Source organism: Pinus tabuliformis, chromosome X, assembly GCF_031772625.1.
Source record: "Pinus tabuliformis cultivar Carrire ecotype Pingquan chromosome X, CPIR1, whole genome shotgun sequence".
NCBI lineage: Eukaryota > Viridiplantae > Streptophyta > Pinopsida > Pinales > Pinaceae > Pinus > Pinus tabuliformis.
In genome coordinates this window covers 242,263,854-242,272,246 of record NC_142308.1, presented here as the reverse complement: position 1 = coordinate 242,272,246, position 8,393 = coordinate 242,263,854, and positions in this window count along the sequence as shown.

The following is an 8,393-nucleotide window of genomic DNA, read 5'->3' as shown; positions in this document are numbered from 1 at the left end:
GTGAACTACTTTGTAGGCTAAGTAATGATTCTTTCGTTTGCTTGTGTGTCTCTTTTAGCATAGTACTATTAATTTTCTTCTAGAGGCTCACTCTTTTTCCTTTTGTGTGAAAGAACATTTTATGCATTACAACCGATATCTCACAAAGTTCACACACTTGCCATCACCAAAGATATGTGCATGTCTTCTTATGTGTTTTTTGCAACCAAGGCATATCTTTGAGATCACACTTATGGAAACTGGTATTTCCAGTTGGGGCTCCTATTCCAAATGGTGTGAGGTCTAATTGGGACTTCATATCATGGAGACCCCCCTAGTTTATGGATTTACAACACCATCAACAAAACCAAAGCCCATAAACGACAAAAGTCCTATGAGAAACGCTCCCCCAGAAAGGGACATGCATCTGGGTGACCAAGAAGAACCAAGAATCCCCACAGCAAGAACAATTAAACAAAAAATACGGCCCCTCGCTCACCCAAAAATCGACCTAAACATTTACACACACTGCCAAGCTCCCATTCAAGTGAACAGTAATGAAATTTCAAACAAGGAATTTTAAAAACAATAGAGCTTCAAGCTCTCTAGGTCGAAACCCAGTACCCTCACCTCCACAATCCACACCAGTTAACCATAAAGATTTTTCCCACTCAGACAAACCATCATAAGGCCAAGGATTCAAGAACTAATACTTAAATATCTCCAAATTCCAGATGATGTGAATGTACACTAGAATTACAATTGAAGGCATGAATGATAGAGTTACCTGAACATTAACTTTGAACCCCTCACAAATGTGAACAATGACACTACCCCTAGGTCATGAAGGCAACCTCACGATTCCAAACCAAATCCAAGCATTGGATGACCATAAAGAACCAACCTTCATTCATTGATAAACCCAGGGTCCTAGATAATTGTTTGGTCCTCAATTGCATGTAGAAACACAATGTTAATCTAGACTACAAATGCACTCATTTTCCTCGACTAGTCAAGACCCCAACTTGGCCCTCCAGAGAGGTATCATGAATGAAGCAAGCATGAAATTCATTCCAAACACCATAATTTCATCTCCAAGTTAATGAATTTTCTCACCATTACAAGAACCAAGGGTATAATAACCCATCTACATCCATGAAGCTTCGGCTACAGACCACAAAACCTGACGTAGTTACCACCCAGAACATTCATAGTTGTTTTGTGTGATGGTGGATATTGCCCCAAAATGGTGTACTTCCCAATTCAGTCACCCCCAATGGGGAATTCATTTACTTAATATTAAAAGGGAGATATCTGACTCATTTAATTCTTAATATAAAAAAGATGTATTTTATTTAAAAAATATTAATAATAATATAAATATTCAATGTTGGTCATAATTATATATGAAGAGCAATTAAAAAAACAATCTTCCAATTAAACCAACGTAATCGATCTTAAGTCAAGATATATAATCTCTAATAACGAGAAAATATCTGAAGGTGCAAACCTTTCCTTAAGTTCTGCACTCAAAAAAGAGGTTTTCATGTTGAATCTATCAACACTTGATATATTGGGAATTAATGTGGATCTAGCCCAGTGTTATCTATATATATATATATATATATATATATATATATATATATATATATTATTGTTTGACCTAGACATAACATTACAAAATCTCTTCATGGGCTAGAGAGAATTCTTTGCACAAATATTTTAAAGCATTTCAAATTGTCTCACTGTTTTACATTTTGGCCCTTTTCCATATATATTTTTTCTGTTAATTTTGTCTAAAATGTAGCAAATATGTGTTGAAATTGTAAATTTAAGTTGTGTAGACTACTCAATCCAAGTTCTTAAATGTACTTTCAAAATTATAACCATTTATACACTCAAAATGCAATTTAAGCAATGAAAATCTATAAACCTCAATTTTTTGGGTCAAATTTTACACTTTAAAAATATTTGCAACAAAATTGGTTTCTCCCCACCTTGATAAATGCATGGTTAAATACTTCCACAAATGGTATTTAACAAGAAAATAAAAACATAATAAATCAGTGGTTTTTTCCAATGAAGAAAATTAAAACATAGTAAATTAAATTAATTATTATCTACCTAATACGTTTAAAATTTAACTTAAAGAAACTCCCATACTTAACTCCTTTGATTATGGGAACTCCCACAAAGTCATAGTCATTTAGGATTACTGAAGCCACAACCACAAACTCAATGGTTGAATTTGTGACCTTGTGGTTTCCACCAGTGTACAATCATGTCAAATTAGGCAACCAATATTTACCATGCTATAGGGTATTTACTACACCACTAACCATTTCTAGCATGTGACATTTCCTAGATAAGTGCATCCATCTCGACATCCTGTTGGTCTCCAACAAAGTACATATTTCTTTCCGGTCCATCCAAGACATAGGCATCATGTAACCATTTGCCAGATGACCATCACATATCCATGCATGGACAACATTCCCCCAAATTTAAAATTTGAAATTTATTTCACACCCTCCATAAATGCTTAGCAAGAGTCACTGGCTATGATATTCAAGATGTGCTCTGCCATCTCAGTACAAAACTCATCCCCTCCTTTCGCAATGCAGGAAGGACCAAAGCGGAGCAAGGCTACCTTCTGGTGTATTTAGGACAATTCCAACCAAAGGCCATGGATGAGCATCACCCTGAAGATATTAGAGGGTGAGTGGGAAGTTCTTGATGCACCAATGTGGCTGTTGCAGAGAGGGCCCGAGTTCTTGGAAGGGTATGGGTACGAGATCATGAAGGGTCACGATGGAGAGGACGAAGAACCAGACTAGGTTTTAAATGCCTATTGTAATGGCTTCTTTCAAGAAATATTTCTTGTTCTATCCACTTCCCTTTGTGTTTTTACTCATTCCTGTTCTATCTTTAGCCAACCATAGCCGAGAACCTTTATTTTAAGCTCCCATTGTTCCACATAGATTCTACTTTTTCTCATATCTATGATGCCTCTTTCTCTCTCAGTGATCTAGTGATCTGCAACGGTTTGAGAGTGCAATGCAAAGGAGTCTGCATCATGCAGTATCCATGTTCTCAAAGAACTTTCGAAATGTTGTCGAATCAAAGAGAGAATATGACTGAAGTAGTTTTTCGGTCTCATCACATTGGTCAGCATGGGTATCAAAAAATTCAGGAGTTTAACATTTGGGTGTGCATTGCAAGCATGTGGGGTGTTAGAGGCTAGAAAGATAGGTCACATCTATGTACGTAAAGCCAGTAAGCTAGTATATGAAGGTCATGGAATTTCATTTTTTGTATTCGATGAACTGACCTTGTATTTTTTTATATTAATACGGTGTTTTGGTTAAGGTTGTGTGAGATAAAATGCAACATCATGTGAATGGTTGTTGATTTATAAGAGAAAAGATGTTAAGTAGGGTTCTTGAGATGGTAAGAAGATTTTCTTATATTAATATAGTGTTTTGGTTAAGGTTGTGTGAGATAAAATGCAACATCATGTGAATGGTTGTTGATTTATAAGAGAATACATGGTAAAGAGGGTTCATAAGATGGTAAGAATATTTTGTGGGGTTGTCTATAATTATTTTTTCATAAGATGAGATGCTTGAAAGGAAGCATAAATGTGCACTCATGGCAAGATTTTAATAATGAAATTAATGTGGAGTTTACCTGAAATAATTAGTTAATTCAAATAAAATGAGAAAAAGAAATGGGTTAATACAGTGGAGCGAAAAGAGGTGTTTTAAGATCTCTGATTGGGGTGAGATTTTAAATTTTTTTTATTAATAAAAATGAATTTTATTTAGAAATTAATTATTTTATTGTGATTTACATTTTTTTTTTTTAAATTATAGGAATTGATCAATTTAATATTAATTGTTTCGAGATTATTGATTTCATTGGCCTCGCCTTCTATCTCCCAAACTACTTTTGGCTTCTGCATAGTAACGATGAATTTTTTTATTTACTGGGTTGAAGCTTATCAATTAGAGCTTGGTAAATGAAGAAGTTTGATGGTTTTCCATTTCAGAGAAAGGCTTTGATTTCGTTCATCATATGGGATTGATCTGATTTATATGTATTGATGGGCACCCATATGTATATCAAAAGAACATGTTCTCATTGCCTTACTATTTGCCCATCTGTGTTTCTAAGAGGGGAAAATGTAAAAGGAGCGTTATCTTTAAAAACATGGTAGAAAAGTTTTATGAATTTTAGTATTGCAACTGTTTTTGCATTGTCTAATATTTGTGGTCACATCATTTAGAATTGGGTAGAATTAACATTTCAAGCGCACTTGTGAATTCATTGACTTCCACTTTGCAGTATGTCATTTTGAGTTTGAGGGAAGGTGTATAAAGTTGTGAATTGAAACTTGGTTAATGTTGATATAGGTTATTTTTTTGTGCTTTCCATCATTGAATTCAACTTTTTTGGGCTATTAGGATATGGGATTTCTTTTACAAATTAGTTTAAGAAAAATGTTTTTTTTTTTTTTTCATTGTTGAAATTAGTTTCTTTTAAATTAAATTAAAATATTATTAAAAAATCTATATATTTGTTTAGCTTTACTAAGCTATAAACTATCTATAATTTAATTTTTATTGTGTTCACTTGGTTTGTTGTTGATATTATGACAAAAATATATTCACTCATAACTCATTGTGCCCACAAGCCTTCTACACCTCAGTATAGGAAGAAATGTGCAAGAGTTAGATGTAATGTAAAAAAGATTGTATGTCAACATCTTTTAAATATTTTATTTGAATTTAATTCTATAACAATTTTTAAATTTAATCTAAAAGAAAAAATGTACAAGGGAGATGTAGTGGTGTAAAATAATGATTATGTAACAATATTTAAATTTAATTAAAAAGCACATCAAAAGTTAATATTGAGAACAAAGCTACGATATAACAAGAATTACAATCACAGATATTCACCCTATTTTACCATGGATATTATCAACATATAAATAAACTTTGTTAGGATACTATGGGCCAATACCATGGTTTACCATCAATATCAGATCCCCAAAAACCCAAACTCATTTGAAAATCAAAATATTTTATTTTATTTTTTCTTTGTAACACTTTTTAAATTAAATATAAAAAAAAGTAGGAGGGAGATATTGTAATGTATCATAAAAAATTTAACTTTATCAAATTAAAAAAAAAAAAAAAAATTATAGTTATTGTGTTCAGAGGTGCTCTTGATGTTGAACATTTTGACTAAGTCAAATTACATTAAAACAAACATAAAAATAAAAATAAAAATATTAATGTAATGTAATGTAAACATTTTAACTTGGTAAAAAAACCCTATAAAAATAAAATAGTAATAAAAATAAAAATGGCCAATGGTATTGAGAACTCACAGTATTGACCCATGGTATTCATGTGGAATATAGTCTATTTACAAGGTGAAATTAAATCAACCTAGATCCATCTTAACTGCTGATCTACTAAGAGATTAGGCTTCATCATAACAAATACCTAGAAAAAATATCATGGGCCTGTAAACCAGTATTGGTAAGCCCATCAAATGATTAACTCAAATTTATCTTAGCTAGTATATGAGCTAAACATTTATTTTTAAGTTTTATAATTTAACTGAGTGAACATAACATTACATTACATTATATAATGCATTACACAATTTTTACAACATTGCTGCCATATTGGGCTATAGAGGCCTCTCGATTTATATGAACTACTTCATGTAGAAAGAGATAAAGTAATTTAGAGAATAACTAGCATTTGCACAACATGTTGCAAAGGAAACACTGTAAGGAAATGGCATGAAAAACAATAAAATACAAGAAAGAAGTCAAAAATTTATGAAATTTTGTTTCTTTACTGGTGTTCTTTTTTATCATATGTTATGTTTCAGAGAGATTCCAACGAGGATATCTTCAAAGTGAAAGTAATGCACAACTCTTCATTCCAAAGGATTTATGAAAATGATCTTCATTAAAATTCTGGAACCTTTATAAGTAAATGATTTCAATCAAACATTTCATAACAAAGTAATCTCATATCACCTTAATTCATAATGCAATGGATAATAGTTTTTATTCATTAGAAATTGGTCTAATTTTATGAGGAAAGCTTAATAGAAAGACTTTAGTTGTAAGGAGAACATTAATAAACTCCCTTGTCATTTGTTATATGATGTTGCTAATTTAGTTACTTTTTGCTTTTTATCCTTATTTCACTCATGTAAAATGTACAAATTATAAAAGAATGATATTTTTTGTTGTCTCTTTGGACCATTGTATTTTATCTAACTCAATCATTTCCATAGCCTCAACTAAGTTCCCATCATTCTCTTTCCATAGTGACTCAATGTTTTCAAATTAATTTCATTAATTTGGTTTAATAAATGTTGGTGGAAAACCAATATATTTCACTTTGTAGGAAAAGTATATATTGGTTGGGATAAAATTGTATTTCTCTTACCATGTGATGATGTCATTTAAATCTTGAATATTTCTCGCCACTTATGAAATTACCCCTTATATTTGTTATTTGACCATGATGATATTGGCATGATAATGCGTGTTCGTGAGGATATCATTTAAGAAGTCAATGATAAGTGACACAATTGGTTTCTCACAATTGTGAAAGTAAATGACAAATTCAGTCACCCTATGCTTGAAAACTTTATAGCAAGAGTCTCAATTCATGAAATTTTGTATCCTCTCCTTTTGTTGTTTAATTTGTTTCATCTCAAAAAAATGTTTCTCCAACAACCTATGTTATTTCTATCTTAGCAGTGGCATTGCCATCAGGTTTGCTTTCTTGACATTAAGCACAAGTAAGTTTGTAGTTTCTATTCCAAATTTTGATGCCTCCATTCCATTTTTGCTATAGAAGGAAAAGATCCCTAAAAACTATAGATGAATCCTCATCATGAAAACGATGAGGTAGCTCACTAATCATCTATTCATCCAAGGTTTCATCTCCACATTGTTGGTATCTTCAATAGTGATGCCTAAGCCTCATGTTGATACATTAATACTTTACATGGAAACGTGTGGGTATTTTTGTTTATTATCGATGTATATTGTCCTTGAATGATACTATATTGAGCCTACATGATGGTCATAATACCTATTGACCCAGCCCTTAGGATCTACCAAAATCTCATTGTTGCTCCATATTAATCATCAATTGATTATGTATTTGCCACAATTTTAGGATAATCTATCTTCTTTCAAAATATATCAACTTTTACAAATTTGAGCAATAAGCTAGTAATAATAAATCTATTGAAAGAAGTAAACCTACATAGTAAAATATTTTAGCATAATACAAGATCTATTGTGATGAATTATTCTAGTGAATATCCATGGCAATGCATAGGTCATTTGTTATTGTGCATTTCCTAACTTAAGTGATACCCAATAACGTGGACGATTAATGTGAGCACTTTCCAAAATAAGGTACCTTCAACATGCTTTTCATGGTCCATAAGAAAGGTAAACATTATGCACCCCACAACAAAGAAATTAATGTTCTATAAACTAGGATATATATGTTCTAGAATTACTTCAAATCAAATAGCATATATCTTAGCACTTACAACACTAGTTTCTTCGTTGAAAGGGTGTTTATTGCCAACTTAAGTAAAATTCAATTAATATATTTTCCCCAGAGAATCTACTACCATAGTCTTCTTTTGAAATTGATCTTGATGCTTCCCTTGCTAGTGGGTCAATAAGAAGTGATGAAGATTTTTTAAACCCAATGACTGTATTACATTCGAGTTGAGAGCCTTTCTCACTAAGCCATATGCTACCAACCAGTGCCTTATTCATTGGATAAATTTTTTTGAAGAGTAACTTTCTCATCTTGTGGATCATTACTATACATGCATACATAAAAGAAAAATCTATTATGCTAGAAATCAGTAGAGAACATTTAGAGCCAATCTACCTCCTATTCGTATGTATATATAAATCCATACATGTTTGTTCCTCTCATGGTGATTTAGATCTGGGTGAGGGAATCCACAGAGGCAAACATGAGATCATGGTTAGGGGATTTTTAGAGGCAAAACAATATCCACTATGTAAACTCTTTCTTCCTAGAATCTACGCAGAATGTTTGGATATAGATAATTATGGAGGGACCACTTAAAATTAGAGTTGGTCAAATGGGGGTTGTATTGAAATTTACAGTGAGTAAGATACATTATTTTATTAATGTAAAAATAAATAATTCAATTCGAGTAATGTATCCATGATTATAACTATGAATTTATTAAAAAGTGTTTGTGTTGGATGATACAACTCACTCCCAACACTTAGATGGTAGCTAAGATTGCCTCTTGAACCATATTAAACCCTTTGTCAAAGAAAATAATCTAGACAACTACATCATTAAGTG